Raw genomic sequence first — 16,728 nt, forward strand, 5'->3', positions numbered from 1 at the left:
TTAAAATTAGTCGGTTACCTCAGTTTGATGGACATCTCCTCGGATATGTTTTGGTCCTTGTTTTCGACTTAGGAAATGAGGATAGCCATTAACCGGAAGACTGAAAGTAACTGGGGCAGTGTTGACATGTTTTTCTTTCAGTTGCTGAAAATTAGTCGGTCATTCTTAGTAAGAAGGACACATACTTGTATGTGGTCGGTCCAGCTGATCCAATGGATCTTCAGGATAGCCGTTTACCTGATGACTTTGACATGATTGGGGCGATTGAATTCAAAATTTTTTTAGGGAAATGAAATTACTTTTCAAGTCTATTACTTCGTAAGAAGTTCTTTGCTGTGTTTAAAAGAAAATTGATCCAACCTTGGAAGATGATATATATACTGACTATGTGTGCCTAACTAGTGAAGTTAATAAGCTTAAAAGGCTTTAGAACAGTCATTGTATGTCATGGTAATTTTAATGGTGCGTAAAAGTAGATGTGATACTAACTTAAATTTACTCGAATTTATGTGGAAACCTCTTAAGAGTTTTGTATGTCTTCATACATATCTTTTCGAAGGATAGGCAGAAAAGCAACTACCCAGTCATACACGAGCCCGTGAGTGTTCTGATTCCCGTGAAGAAATCATTTAAAGACACTGCAGTGATCCAGATTCGGGACTTGCAGTAGTTGAGTACTCCGATGAAAATTCTTAGGTTTGATTAAAAAAAAAAAAAAAAAAAAAAACATGTATAATTTTTGTACTTATGAGAAATAGTGACAATAAACACGAGAACCGAAACTTCTCAAGATTTCTCAAGTTTGGAGTAAGAAGAAAACGGGAAGCAGACAACGAGTATCTACAAGTTAATCAGACACTATGGGTCGAAGTCAATTCGGGGTGACTTGGGTATAGCCAAATACGCTTTGAGAATAGATAGAAGGCATCATTACCTCTGAGTTGTTGCCAACTTAAATTTTTGAGCTTAACTGAACCTTAATCCGTATCACAGAAACAATGAAAACCATTTAAGTTATTACATGCTTACAACCTGTTTCTCTATGTCATAATACAGCCAAACACGGATCCAAGTGACAGTCACATAGTTAGTATGATTCCTGTTCGGATCTTTTCTAAAACGTAGTGGTCCCTGACTAGACTGAAATTTGATCCCTTATTTCGTTAAAATTTTATAAGTATTTTCTGTTTTTGTAGTTATATTTTTATTGTTGGTTACTGGGTCTTGATCATTTTTGTTTAACTCTTTTTGGTAACTTATAAGGATATATTCAAGATTTTTTCAAACTGAAAGGGCTGTTTTTGTAAATATCGGGCGAAGTTGTTGAATCGGCGAAGTTGTACTTAACTTCGCTTAGGCGAAGTTAAGAATAACTTCGCCTGAACCAACTCAGCCCTATAAAAGGGGTTTTCAACAGTGAAATTTTTTTTATTAACTTTTTTCCGGCGAACTTATCCTTAATTCCGGTTAACCTTTTTTATATACACTTTCGATTTCGATCTTTTGTTCCTTGTTTCTACTATACTGAGTGGTATGTGTTGTCGATTTCATTCTTTCATTCACTTTATACTTTTACCCGGTTAGAGACCTCGGGTCGTCTAACCCTCGAAACCAAGTTTTTTCGACCTCTCGTTACGTGTTCATGGACGATCTTTTCATCCATACACCTTTGAAATATGTTGTTCTTCATGTTTCTATCGTTTAATCGGTCCGAAAACATCGGATTTCGACCTCAGAATCCGAACAGTCGCCGATTCTGTTTCAGGCGAAGTTATGGTTTTGGCGAAGTTAATCTCAACTTCGCCAGACGCTTAAGTTCGCCTAGGGCGAAGTTATCCACAACTTCGCCTGGGCGAAGTTAACCACAACTTCGCCGTGGCGAAGTTATCATCAACTTCGCCTTGGCAAAGTTATCCACAACTTCGCCCTGGCGAACTTAACTGTAACTTCGCCGTGGCGAAGTTATCCTTATCTTCGCCTATATCCTTTTCTTTTAACTGTTTTTTTTTAGACGAATTTACTGATGATGCGAAGTTGTCCCCAACTTCGCCTCAACTTTAATTTCGCCTGTGTATCTTACATCACAACTTCGCACTTGCTACACTGCGAACTTGTGAGTTACGTAAAACGTCTCTAACTTGATTTGTTTTGTGCAGATATGGCTGCTGTTGGAGGTGCTGGAGGTGATGATGGTGATGAGCAACGACAATTCTTCCCAGCTCATAACCAATACATCACTTTGGATCCAGACGCACGAGGCGTTGAAGACTATAGGGAGATTATCACATTTCTCCAACGATCACGAGTTTTTCACGCGATCACTAATACACTACCCATATCTCTGCCCAACATTCAAGATTTCTGGCAGACGGTGTATTATGATTGCAGACCGGAGCCTCCAGTGATGCGAGCAACTGTCAATGGTCATGCCATACAGTTTTCCTCGGAAGACATACGGTTGGCTCTGCAGTTCGGTGTAGAAACGAGAGACGACCCAACGGAATTCGTAGCTCCTTTCCGTGACGGAGCATACTTGAGAATGGGTTATTCGGGTCCGCTGGGGGACTCGCAGAGGAGGAAAGGCTTTCTGCTGGACCAATGGCGCTTTCTGATGCACGTGTTAATTGTGTGCATGTCCGGCAGGAAAGCAGGAACAGACGGGATGGGTGCGACGATGCAATCTGCCATGACGGCCCTGACTTACAATCGTCGTTACTCTTTTAGTCAGATGATTTTCTATGAGATTGATCGTCAGAGACGGGCGACGGCGCGAGAACGATTTATCATGTATCCGCGATTTCTTCAAATGATTATCAATCATGTCGCTCCGTCTGTACCGCAAAGATGCCCTATCAGATACGTTGAGTGCGTAACAAAACGTATCTTTGCTCAGTGCAGAACGTCGAGCACTCGAAGCAACCCTGAGCGGCGTCCCAGGCATACTCCACTTCTCGGGTATCTCATTAACCCGGAGTATGTTCCTGCAGGAGGGGACGAGTTCAGGGATCCGCAACCACATCAGGCGGCAGCACCTCATGCTGTATCAGCTGCGCCTGTTGTATCTTCTGCTGCTGTGCCAGCTACTATATCTCAGGCTGTGTCCACTGCTGAAAACGTTGATCTAGATGCTGCTTTTAGTGGACATGGTTTGTTTGATATGGATGTCTCGGGTCCTCAGTTTATGGATGTTACCAGAGCAGCTACTTCGGTAGCTGACTCTGATCTAGACGAGACGTTTGCTGAGGCAAGAAGACTTATGGTGTCTCGTGAACGGACTACGGGAAAGAGGCCGAGAACGGTGGGGGAGGATGAGGATGAAGTGGATGAAGAGGAGGCAGTACAGATTGTGCTAAGACGCTCAAGAAGAGAACAGAGAGGGATAGGTTCGGGAGCTGGAGAATCTTCAAGACTAGTACGTTTTGCTCCACCTGCCTTATCTGGTATGTCTCTTATTCCTACAACTGCACAGGTTTCAGCGATCGAGACGTCGGCACCAACAATTGTGTCCCTACCACCTCAACCGCTTAATCCACCGGTGGTAGTTGCACGGTTTGTGGAGTCGACAATCACCTCTACTGCAGGGTTACCAAGTGTACCACCTGCGGTCACTTCTGCTACTGATGTTCCGCCAACTCCACTGCCTACTTCAGATGCTGAACGGATTACATCACTAGAGCGTATTGTTGCCGAACAGTCTAAGACTATTGAACGCCTAGTGGAATCCAATCGACTACAAGCTGCCCTCCTGGTCGAACACGGAAGAATAATTGATGCCTTCAAGGAATACTTGGCATCTCAGGGGGAGAAGACTTGTAGGGGCGATGACTTGAGAACGAAAAGACGAGAAGATCATGACGATGATCCCAATGCACCTTCGGGTGCAGGTGGTGAGCTGCCAAGAACCTCTCAGGCTCTTGGGGCTTCCACAACTGAGGGGGAGTCTACAGATGTAGCTGGTGATGTTGTTGTTGATATGGGTGATGATGCTGATGTTGAGGACGTTATCGATGCTTTAAAGGAGTTGGATGATGAGGAAGACGATGAGTTTATGGATGATGACGACGTGTTGCCCGTGGATGAGATTGAGAGGATTGGGGAAAAGATTAATGTGGAAAATGTGTTAGAAGAAGGTGAGATAATGGATGATGATGTTGAGCATGACATTCCCGAAGTGGAAAAGTCGGGTGTTGGTGATGAAACGGTGTTGGATGAGACGGTGTGGGAAGAGCAGCCTAGATGGAAGGAAGAATATGCTCATTGGTTTGTCAAGACCAAGAAGCCTGCTGTTCCAACCATGTTCAGAAAGAGCTACAACATTAAAGGGTATGCAGAGGCGAAAAAGGGGATTATTTGTTGGATCTATGATGAACAGCTCAAGTTGTTTGTGGTGAAGCGTTATGATGGCGTTCAATATTTCAAGAGAATGTTGAGATCGTTCAACACATTGCCTGAATGCGAAGTAAAAGATTTGGCCAGTTTGGGCCTGATAAACCGAAACAACGACAATATGGCTAGAATGATTGAGAAGATAATGTGGAAAGAAGGAGTAAAAGAAAAGAAGTTTGAGTTGCTAAAGCCACAAAAGGGAAAATTAGTGAAGGATACAGAGAGAGGTATGAGAGCAGATGGTAAACCGTGGATGGTGATGAAGTACAAACCAGTCCGATGTATCAAGGAGGTACCCATGAAAGCTATGCCTCGAGATGTGCTGAAAGATTTGAAATGGTGGTTTGTGGACTGTGAGACTGCAGAGGCAGTAATGGAGGACGAGGATGAACAAGAACTGCTTCGGGTTTACGACCCGATGCATCTTGTTAACCTGTCGCAAGCTGATCTGGAAGTACTCAACAACAAGAAGATCTTCTACATTCCTGCTTGGAAGGATCAAGCTAGGAGATATCAAAGTGTAGTGACAGTATGTGTGAAAGAAGGGGCGCACGCTTAGAGATGCAGATTACAAGACTCGAGTTTTGAAGAATCAAGATATGAAGCTACTGCCAAGGGGGAGTCTGTTGGTACATGTTTGTCAGTAGTTCATAGTCTTGTAATTGTAATCGAGTCTGTATTGTAATTGTGTATTTGATTATGTTTTTGTTTGTGTAACTAGCGAAGTTGTCAACAAGTTCGCTCAGGCGAACTTGTTGAACAAGCGAAGTTGTCAACAAGTTCGCTCAGGCGAACTTGTTGAATATGCGAAGTTACAGACAACTTCGCCTGTGGCGAAGTTGTCGTGTATATATTGATTGTTACAGCCGAATCGTCGATGAGAAGGAGTTTAGGGTTTCAGTCAAGTGTTTGAGTTTAAGCAGACGTGTTTGCTAGTTCCAGTGTCTGTAATAGTGACTACGAGTCACGTGTTCGGTTAATAATATTACGTGTTTGATTCATTGCTTGTGTTATTCTATATCTACACTCGTAACCTACTTACGCAGGGATTCCGCACCTGCGTTGTTAGAGAACATCCCGTGTACGATCCGTCCAGGAACCTACAGTTTAAGGTAAGGTTGTATGGATTGAATTATGGATTTGAGGTTGATTGGACTGGTTTTGGTATAAATTGGTATTTATACGGAACAGAGGATGTTATTTGTGGTATTGGATGTGTTTTTAATCAATTAAGGTTACGGGATTGAGGTAGTTGGATTCGCGATTGATTTACGAGTAATTTAAGCTACGATTTGGTTGGGTATTGAGTTAGTATTATAAATTTGAGTTTGGTTTTGGGTGTTCTTGAATCTGTAAATTTTCCAGATTTCTGGAAAACTAACTTGAAGAGGCCTAATTCGTTACCATCTCTGAACATATTCGTGCCACATGGCTGAGTTTGTTATAACCGTCTAACAACCTTATTCGTTATCCACTGTAGTTGATTCGTTATCAAGTGTAGAAGATTCCTTCCCATTTCGTGACTTTGATTCGTCCTCTTGATTCGTTGTAACCTAATTCGTCATTGATTCGTTATTTATTCGTTGTAACCTGATTCGTCTGAGATTCTTTAGTGACGTGTCTTTGATTCACTACTAACTCGTTATAATCTAATTCATGAGAATACTATTTCTAGTTCCTTACTCAGACATCATCTACTTCGTTAAGTTACTAGCTCATATCTTTGGTTCTTTATCCCTATTCAGTTCGTCACAGTTACTGTTCCTAGTTCGTTAACAGATTTTTCAATTTTAACCCTCAAGTTTGACTTTTTATTAAGTTTGAACTTGTAATTAACAATGGATGGTTTTTACGCACTGGCATCTCAGAACGTGCTTATGCAACAGATGTTACATTTGCATGCTGAAATTGGATCTCATTCCAAATGTCCTCAACTGATGAAAATCAGTGATTTTGCAAAATGGGAACCACATTTTCGAGCACATCTAGGTTCTGTGCATCCCAATTGTTTAAGATCTCATGATGATGTGTACACTGTACCTATGTTTGGTGATGAAACTATGGGTTTTACACCTAAAGCCTTTTCACAGTATTCTCAAGAAGAAAAGAAGGCTTTAGAGATCGAGACTAAAGCATATTCAACTCTTACTATGGCTTTATCAGATAATATATTCCATCAAGTTGGTAGTATCAAGATCTGTGCTTCATTGTTTCAGCACATTAGAACGAGAAGTATGGGTAATACTGAGGAGAGTAAGAAAGTAATGTTAAAGTTCCAATCCCAAAACTTTAACTTACTCAAAGGAGAAACTGTTGAGGAAATGCTTACTCGTTTCAATCATTTATTTGCTGAAATGAATAAGTTAAAGATGAAGCCTTCTGAATCCGATAAGATGAATACGGTTAAAAATGCCTTGCCTAGCTCATACTCAACATTCCTGATGGTGTTGAAGGAGAATAATTATTTCAGAAATGAAGATTTGACTGCTTCTGAGTTTATGCAAAAGATTGAAGCTCGGGAATATGATTTGAAGTGTCAAAAGTCATCAAAAGAAAGTCAGGATCCATCTTTCTATGGTGCAAGTATGCCTTTAAACACCACAGCATATCCTATCACTGCATTTCTTACTTAGAATGCAAATGAAGGATCAACAACAACTTATAGTGATCCAAGTGTATTCTTTTTGGCATCTGGTTTCACTGATAATTCTGGAAGTTCTGGAACTTCTGCTACGGCAAATCAATTCTCTGCACCACCTAACGTGAACATGAAAGAGGCTGAACAAAATTTTCCTTTCTGTGTGCTTTCATGACTTCGTATGAGAACTTGGTTGGTAGTAAAATTGCCACGAGCGAGTTAACTGATGAAGATTATGACCAAATCGACCCTGATGATCTGGAGCTCATGGATCTTAAGTGGAATATGGCAATGATAGTGAGGAAAGTGAAGAAGTTCATGCAAAGAACTAGAAAAGATTTACCATCGTTGAGCAAGAGAGTTGGGTTTGATAAGCTAAAAGTAAAGTGTTATAACTGTCAAGAGTTTGGCCATTTTGCTAAAGAATGTGACAAACCAAAGAAACAGTACACTGGACCTCAAAGCAAAGATAGAAGTTCTGTGAAAAAGATTAATGATGCTGATAAACCTTCTAGCAGTAAACCATCTGCTTCGGGATCACAAGCTTTGCTTTCTACAGCTGATGGAACTGGTTAGACCCAAAGGTTGTTGTGTAATGATAATCAATCAAACTTGTCTATGTTCGAGTTGAATGAGAGCTTTCAAGATGCAAGTGCGAATGAGCTATCTTCTAACAATGACACTGAGTCTAATATCGATGTTTCATGTCAAATGCAGCCAACCACGTTTGCATGTATGGCCAAAAATCGACGAGGTTTGTTTTTCTGTTTCTAACTCTGTTAATCTATCTACAAATGTGCCTTGTGTAGATTGTGAATCTCTTAAGCCTAAGTTAGAATCGTTGAAAGAACATAATGATCGTTTAGTAAAAGAAATTATTTCTCTTAAGGATACTTTTAGACAATCATTAGAGTCTCAAATGAGATCTAGGGAGAAAATCGAAGCATTGTCTATTAGTAACCATGATCTCAAAGCTGAATTGTCGGTTAAGACGACAATTAATGATTAGAAATTTCAAGAAAATATTGAAACATCGATCTAAGATAACCGAGCTTGAGAATGAAGTTCTTGAGTTGAAGAATAAGTTGGGAAAATTTTGAAACTCATCATTTTTGCTAAATGAGATTGTTGAAGTTACTGGTAAGAAAAAAGATTCAAAAAAGGGTGTAGGTTTTGTTGAAGTACCACCACCTTTTCATAATGACTATACTGCAAATCTATTTGCTGGAAACGAAGAAGTTGTTGTTAATGACCTGTTGTTCAAGAAAAATCTAAACCAGTAAAAACTGATAATGTTAAAGCCCAATTGTCAACTCAAAAACATCATGTTGAAAGCAATAAAGTGTTTGTTGAGAATGTTGAGAAAGTTATCATTGAGGATGTGTTTGAACCTGAAGTGATACACAAAGACCAGAACATTCCACGTTCGAATCAAATTCTATGTGAACCTCATGAATTTGAGGAGGCGGTGTATGGTTCATCCACATCTCAAGAGACAAAGGAGAAAATAGTCAAACCAGTGAAGGCTAAGAAATCTGAAAAGCCTAAAGTTTCTGATGAGGATTTGATGCGTTTTATCAATCCTGTTGCATCTAAGCCATCAAATGGTCGTGTTTTTAAGATTAAAGGAATAAGCAAAGTGTTCACTGAGAAAGACATTCCACTTAACTGATCAAGCCCGAATTGATTGAAAGTGTCTTTCCCAATGAAACTTCTAAGTTACAAGACCTTGAAAACCAGTTTGTGAAATCTAAGACATCAAATGTGGTAGATCCTTTGATAAAAGCTAAAAATTTGTTAAAATCTGCTAAAAATGTTCAAATTGTGAAGTTAAATGGAACTAATTCTCTACAAAGTTTTTCAAATTGTTCAAATCTAGATTTCTACATGAAAATGAAATCTGTGACGTTTGATGACCTGGATAAAGGTCACATTGCTGGTGTTTATCATCAACCTTCAGTTGCTCGTGTTTCTGCTAAACCATCACATGAACGTGTTGACATGAGAACGTATTTTCTCTGTGGTGAACATGGCCATGTAGTCAGAAACTGTGGTTTGAAGAAATCCCAAAATCTTCATCCATTTATCAAGGAACAATAAAAACCCGTTCCTGTGATTAAGGAGATCTTGAAAAGACCAATGTCTTTTGATGATGAAACTCACATTATGTTTTCTGATATGAATCCTCGAAAGGTAGTTCATGTTAATGAAAATGCACGTAACTCAAAGCCCAAATTCGTTCCTACGGAACCTATTTGCAAAAATGTGAATACGAATATTGTTCAAGCTGCATACTTACGACGAAAGTCTAAACGTCCTGTGACTTATTCACAAGCGGCTAAGCAACATTTGGATTCATTGAATGTTAAAACTTCAAGAGAAACTCAAGAGGTGCCCAAGACTGAGGCATGGGCTGCCTTTTTGAACTGATCATTTTCTTTTCATGTGCAGAGCTCAACCAAGACTATTTCTGGTGAAAACTGGATAATGGATAGTGTATGCTCTCGTCATATTACCGGAAACATCAATATCTTAACAAATGTCAAAATTATAAAATGAGGGTATGTTGCGTTTGCTGGTAATTCGGGTGGAATGATCACTAAGGAAGGTGATGTGTCAAATGGGTGCATCACGTTTGAAAAAGTCAACTATTGTGATAAATTCAATCACAACTTGTTAAGTGTGTCACAAATCTATGATAAGAAATACACTACCGTATTTACTGATAAGGAGTGCACTGAAACCGGGATACGTCATTCCCTAGGACATGGTGGTTATGCGATCTCCGTGGTCGAATGATATTTATGTGTTGAACATGAATTCTAAAGTATCGACTTCAGTGGGAACGTGTTTTGTTTCTAAGGAAACTGAAAAGGACACGATTCTGTGACACAGAAGAATGGGTCATATTCATGTTAGGAAAATGAATTATTTAACGGTGAATGACCTGGTTGATGGTGTTTCTTTGAAACATTTTAAGTTATTTGACCACTGTGTTGATTGTAAAAAGGGAAAACAAAAGAAGAAGTCACACCCATCTAAGTTGATCAATACCATTGATACTCTACTTGAACGACTTCATATGGATTTGTTTCGTCCGGTGAATCATGCGAGTATTGCTGGTGATTGGTATTGTCTAGTCGTCACTGATGACTATTCAATATATTTGTGGGTCTTATTTATGAGTTCAAAGATCAAGCACACATTCTGGTTCAAAACTAAATCACTAAGATCGAGTCACTATACAAATTGAAAGCGAGACGTATTCGAAGTGATAATTGTACAGAGTTTAAAAGTAAAGTATTTGGATTTATTTTGTGTTCAAAAGGGAATTCATCGAGAACACAGTGCTCCTTACGTACCACAACAGAATGGGGTGGCTGAAAGAAAAAATATAACATTGATTGAAGCAGCAAGAATAATGCTTGCAGATTCTAAGCTTCCTATTCAATTCTGGAATGAGGCTGTGAATACTGCTTGTTACACGCTCAATCATGTTTTGACTGTGAAGAAGCTTCAAAAGACGAGTTATGAACTTCTAAACAAGTGTAAGCTTAATTTAAAGTACTTGGAACCATTTGGGTGTCCTTGTACTATGTTTAAGAAAGATGCGATAAAATTTGAAGAAAAAGCAATCGAATGTTACTTCTTAGGTTATGCATCACCTAAGAAACGTGTATCTAACTTTACCTCGGGATGTGTAGAATCAGATGAAGACTTGGTGTGAGCGTATTTGGAAGAACAATACTTACCTCCAAAATCTTCCGTTTTTAATTATGATGAAGCTCCACAAGATTATCTCACTGATACATCTGATGTGATTTCTATCTCTTCGGATGATGGTCATTTTGTTGATTCCTCCTCGGCTCCATTTCCTGAAACACATGAGATTGGTGAATCGTCTCATGATGCTGAGGAGAATCTAACTAATTTATCTGACAATGTGATTGTGCCTGAGATTCCTACTCTTCGGATTCATACTTATCATCCACAAGACAACATCATTGGTGATCTTGATGTAGGTGTGCAAACACGTCATCAAATTTCTACTTCAAATGACTCTAACATATTGTGTGCGTATGCGGATATGCATTCCTCGGGAATCATGAATCTCGCAAATACACTTGCTTCCTTTCTCAAGTAGAACCAACAAATGTCTGTATGGCGTTTGAAGATCCATCTTGGGTAGAAGCGATGCAAGAAGAGTTGCAACAGTTTAACCGACTGGGTGTATGGGATCTCACTGATAAACCCGTTAGAGTTAAGAAACCGATTCCTACAATGTGGGTATTTAAATGCAAAAAGGACGATCGTGGGGTGATCGTGAGAATCAAATCAAGGTTAGTGGTTCAAGGCTTTTATCAGCAAGAGGGCATCGATTACACTGAAGTATATGCTTCATTTGCACGATTGGAAGGTATACGAATATTTTTTGGCTTATGCAGCTTACAATAATATTAATGTTTATCAAATGGACGAGAAAAGTGCGTTTCTCAACGAAGAACTACATGAGGAAGTGTTTGTTTTGCAACCTCCTGGTTTTGAAGATCCAGATTATCCGGACCGAGTTTACCGATTGAACAAGGCCCTGTATGGTCTACACCAAGCCCCGAGAGCATGGTATGGCACACTTGCTGGCCATCTCACTGATAATGACTACAAGCGAGGAACTATGGACTGCACTTTATTTTATAAGAATGTTGGTGATGATCTGCTCCTCGTCCAGATATATGTCGATGATATTATATTTGGCTCAACAAATGACAAGTTATTTAAGGAATTCAAGAATTCTATGCAAACGAAGTTCGAAATGAGCTCGATGGGGGGATGAATTTCTTTTTAGGGTTGCCGGCTCATCAGTCTGACAATGAAACTTCATTCATCAGACGAAGTACATGAACGATGTCTTGAGCCGATTCAAGATAATGACGGAAAAATCCCTTCAATGCCTCTTCCCGTGGGTCACAATTTGTCACCGAATGAATTGGAGGATACCGTAGATCCTACATTTTACCGAGCGATGATTGGTTCATTAATGTATTTAACTGCTTCTCAACCTGACATAATGTTTGCAGTTTATTTGTGTGATGGGTACCAATCAAGTCCCCGAGTGACTCACCTGGCGGCGTTTAAGCGTATAATTCACTTTCTGAGGGGTAATTCTGACACCGGGTTATGGTATCCGAAGGACGATAGCTTTGAACTCACTGCATTTTCCGATTCTGATTATGGAGAATGCAAGATCAATTTCAAATCGACCACAGCGGGTTGTCAGCTCCTAGGAAGCCGGCTTGTTTCTTGGCAGTGCAAAAGCTGAATATGTGGCGGCCTCGAATTGCTGTTCACAGGTTTTATGGATCCAGCAACACTTGCGGGGTTACGGTTTGAAGTTTCTTACTACTCCCATCTATATTGATAACTCTACTGCTATAAGTATCACCAAGAATCCCGTGCAACACTCAAAAACTAAACATATCGAAATTCGATATCATTTTATACGAGATTGTTTTGAAAAGAAATTAATTGATATAGAGAAAGTGCACACTGATTTTTAAAAAGTCGATCTGTTTACCAAGGCATTTGATAAAACACGTTTTAACTTTCTGCTTGGTTTAAATGGATTAAAATCTCTTGCTGATGTCCTGAAACAAGGATTATTATCATTATTTTACTTTTGTTTATTTTTCTTTCATTTATTTTTATGTTTTAGGTTTTGGGGGTGAAAAAGAAAATACAAAAATATTGTGATTTGTGTTTAAAATATTTTGAAAAATACAATAACATTGAAAAGTTGAAAATTCAAAAAGATTTCACTTTTTGTTTGTATAGAAAAATCTGAAAATACAAAAAGATTGTGTTTTTATTTATGTACAGGGAAAAACCAAAAAGATATTTGCATACTTTCGCTTAAAAAACTATGCCATTTACTTATATTTGAAGGACATATACGTGTATATGTTTGGTCCTGATATTTACTTGTAAATGTTCTGGATAGCCATTTACCTGAGAATTGAAAGTAGTTGGGGTGACTGTTATGAGTTTCCATTTAATTCTTTCGCTGAAAATTATGTCGGTTATTTAAGTTTGTGGAACATGCTTGCGTGTTTTGGTCATGTTATCTACTTGTAGATTGATAGGATAGTCATTAATCTATAGACTAAAAGTAACTAGGGCGATTAATTTTTTTTAAATATATGCTCCTCAAAATTTTTGAGTTTTGAAGAAAAAAGAGAAAATGATAGTACATTGATCATCTGGTCCCATATCCAGATACATATAAGCTTAAAAGACTGAATTCTTAATTGCATTGGTGCATTGATAGGTCTTAAACAAACCGTTAGAGTAAAGTATGTGATATAAACATAAAGAAACGCCAAATTAAAAGGGGTGTTAGTCTCTACCAAAAATCTCGGTAATGATGGCAGAAATGTAATAGCATGTCATACTCTAGCCTTATGTTTGTTTGATCACCAAAAACAAAATAAGTTTGAATAAAAAGCTTTAGGATTCTGGACACTGTGAGTCTTTATGTGGCTTAATCATCTGGGTATTCATATGCATGAATATTTCAAAATATTTTAGAGCAAACCCAAAGTCATTAAACATGATCGCTACTGTACATTGTACAATTTGAAGTACTGACTTGATCAAAATCCGTTGTTAGTCATACATTGTCCCTCTCTTGCATGCGTCTCAATACCAATACGAAACAGACCCCAGGGGAAACAATGTATGTAAGCCTACAGATGGACTCGTGCATACTCACTCACAGTAAAGGAATCTTGGTGCATCAAACAAAATCTATAAAATCAAAAATTTTGATTGACAACATAATGGTTTAAGTCAAGTTGGGGTGATACGGTAAATATCAAATTAAGCTTGAACCGAGATTAGAGGTTGATTGTTTCTGATATTCTGTGCTTTAATTGAACTAATTAATTATATCACAAAAGCGCTTGAAATTTTGTTATATAAGTGGACAACGATATCAATAACCGACTTAACGCTAGTCATAATATCGCTGAAATATAAAACTGCGATGGAAAGACAATTTAGTCAATATGATTCTCTGCTTAAACTCACCAAAAATACAAAACTATGTACTGCTTTTGAAAAACATACAAAACACAAAAATATTTTGTTTTCTACATTATGCTTACTTTTCGGATTTAAATGTAAATATTTTTATATGTAAAAGAAAAATACCAAAAAGATTTTATTATTTTTTATTTTCTTTTTCTTTTACATATTATTTAATCATTTTTAAGTTATTTTTTAAGTGTTTTGAGCGTAAAACACGTTAAGGTATTTCATCTTATCACAATGGGTTAGATTCTTAATGTATAAAATCATCGGGACACGGGTTTCGTTGAGTTATTTATTCATTCTTTATTCATTTAATTCTTTAATTCATTTAAATATTATTTAATTATTTTAATATTTAATTTTCAAATTAAGTTGAAAAGGGTTTAAATGGTCAATTCGTTATTTATAGATAACGATTGGGGTTATTCTGATAACGAATTACATCAATTCGTTATCCTCTAATTCGCTTTCGTCACTCTGCAACGAATGAGCCAATTCGTCATCTAATATATAACGAATTAAGCACGAATTACCATTGGTTCGTTATTACTTCGTGTAAGTTATAACAAATTACTAATTCGTTGCCACGTGTTTACAATATTTTACAACGTGTTACGAATAAGATAGCGAACTGGGTAATTCGTTAATTCAAAATTAACGAATCAGCTGGTTCGTTGTCTTGGAAGATGTGCCGATTCGTCGTATATAAGGAACATCGGTGAACGAATCATATTCATTCGTTCACTATCTTTCTTCCTCACTAAGCAAAACCTTGCCAAACTTTTCCAGAAAAATCGACCTTCACTAAACTCATTCGTGTCCAATTCATCATGAATAATTACCAAGACACTTTCTTCACATGTTTTGATAACGAATTAACCTACATTCGTTCTTCCTTCAAAGATGATTCGTTATATCTAGTTCGTGTTCTGGATTTGATAACAAAGTAAGAAATTCGTTATAACGTAGTATCTAATTCGTTATAACGAATCAAAAAGAATAACTAATTACACTTAGACTTGATTTGAAGATTTAAAACAAGAATTTATAATAATTTTTATATTATTTGTTTTTCGTTTTACTAAATATCAGGTTTTATTTATTCTCAATTTTGGAAGAAGAAGTTATACAGGATCCTCCTGAAGCCGAGCAACAACCAGTACAACAACAACAAGTACCTGAACCTTCGTTATTGCCGTTCGACAAGAAGCATAACATATGTGCTTTTGTCGAGACTAACTTTGCTAATGAAGATCTATTTGGCGATATGCTAGATTTTATACGTTGATCATGTATAAGCTATGCCATCACAGCGTGCCCGAAGATTCGGTTTAGTATTAGCCATCCGTTCTGGAATTCAGCTCGATACATTGAGGCTGAAGATCATATTGTTGCTGAGGTGAATAGAAGACCGATTGTGATATCAACCGAGGTGATACGAAGGGTGTTGAGGTTTGGTGATAATATGGACAACCCGTGTGAATTCGATAAGGGGTTAATCCGAGGTTTATTTCTTCGTGTGTTTTATAGTGGTAACCTTGAACGTTCGATGTAAAACAAGGCTTACTTGTGCCCCACGTACAAGTATCTATTACACGTGCTTATTCACTGCCTTGGTGGACGTAAAGGTGGATTCGACGAATGCCGAACCATGTTACAATCGGCATTTGTCACGTTGATATTGAACAAACCGTTCACCTTTTCCCAAGATTATATTCTATCATCTTAAGGAAAATTGTTTAGTCAAGCATCAACGAAACAAATTCCTTATGTATCCACGGTTTATCCAGTTGATCATTCAAGATGTGATTTCTGATCTGGAGATTGAAGTAACGCTTCGCAATGACGTGCTGAAGCTTGACCATATAACTGCCGATACTATCAAGAGGATGAAACTGTACAGGCAAGATCCTCACCCAAGGAACAAACGCTTAATTGGTCATTTATCTAATCCATATTATGTATGTCCCTATGATGATCGTTGGATCCATGATGATTCGGATTCCAAACGTGAAGAGGGTCCACCTGGAAACGACGAAGGTAATGATGGTGATGATGGTGATAATGGTGGTGATGGTGGTCAAGGTGATGACCAACGACGTTTTGAGGTTGTGGCGGCTAGTTCCTCTACTACACAACGTAAACAAAAGGGAAAGGAGCTTGCTTCTGATGAACCGCCCAAACGTCGTGTTCGTCATGGATCTGGAGTTGAAATAGGTTCTCGTGAGCCTAGGTCGTCTGATATTCAAAGCCCGGTGGTGCCGCTTACTACTAGTACCCCGGAATTCACATTGACGACAACGCTGACATCTGATCCAAGGCTTGTTATGATTCCTTAATCCGTTTTATCTATATTACCAAGGCCTATTGTTGCTACCTTGGTGGTTCCTCCAACACCGACCATGATGACGACTCTTCCCATGGATGTTTCGTTCATGAGAATCAGTCGTCCTCAAGGTCCTGTGAAGCCGATACCTCAGTCTTTCTATGCTTTGCCCCCGGAAAATCAGATCGGCATGCTCTTGAGTATGATTCATCTTTATGAGAATCAAATGGCGGCCGATCGTCAAGCTCAAGAGCATATTCTAATCAATCAAAGGCGTCTGATGGGGTATATC

The sequence above is a fragment of the Bidens hawaiensis genome, unplaced genomic scaffold (genome assembly GCF_021521415.1).
Source record: "Bidens hawaiensis isolate Kalapana, Puna unplaced genomic scaffold, B.hawaiensis_p1.1 tig00017039_1, whole genome shotgun sequence".
NCBI lineage: Eukaryota > Viridiplantae > Streptophyta > Magnoliopsida > Asterales > Asteraceae > Bidens > Bidens hawaiensis.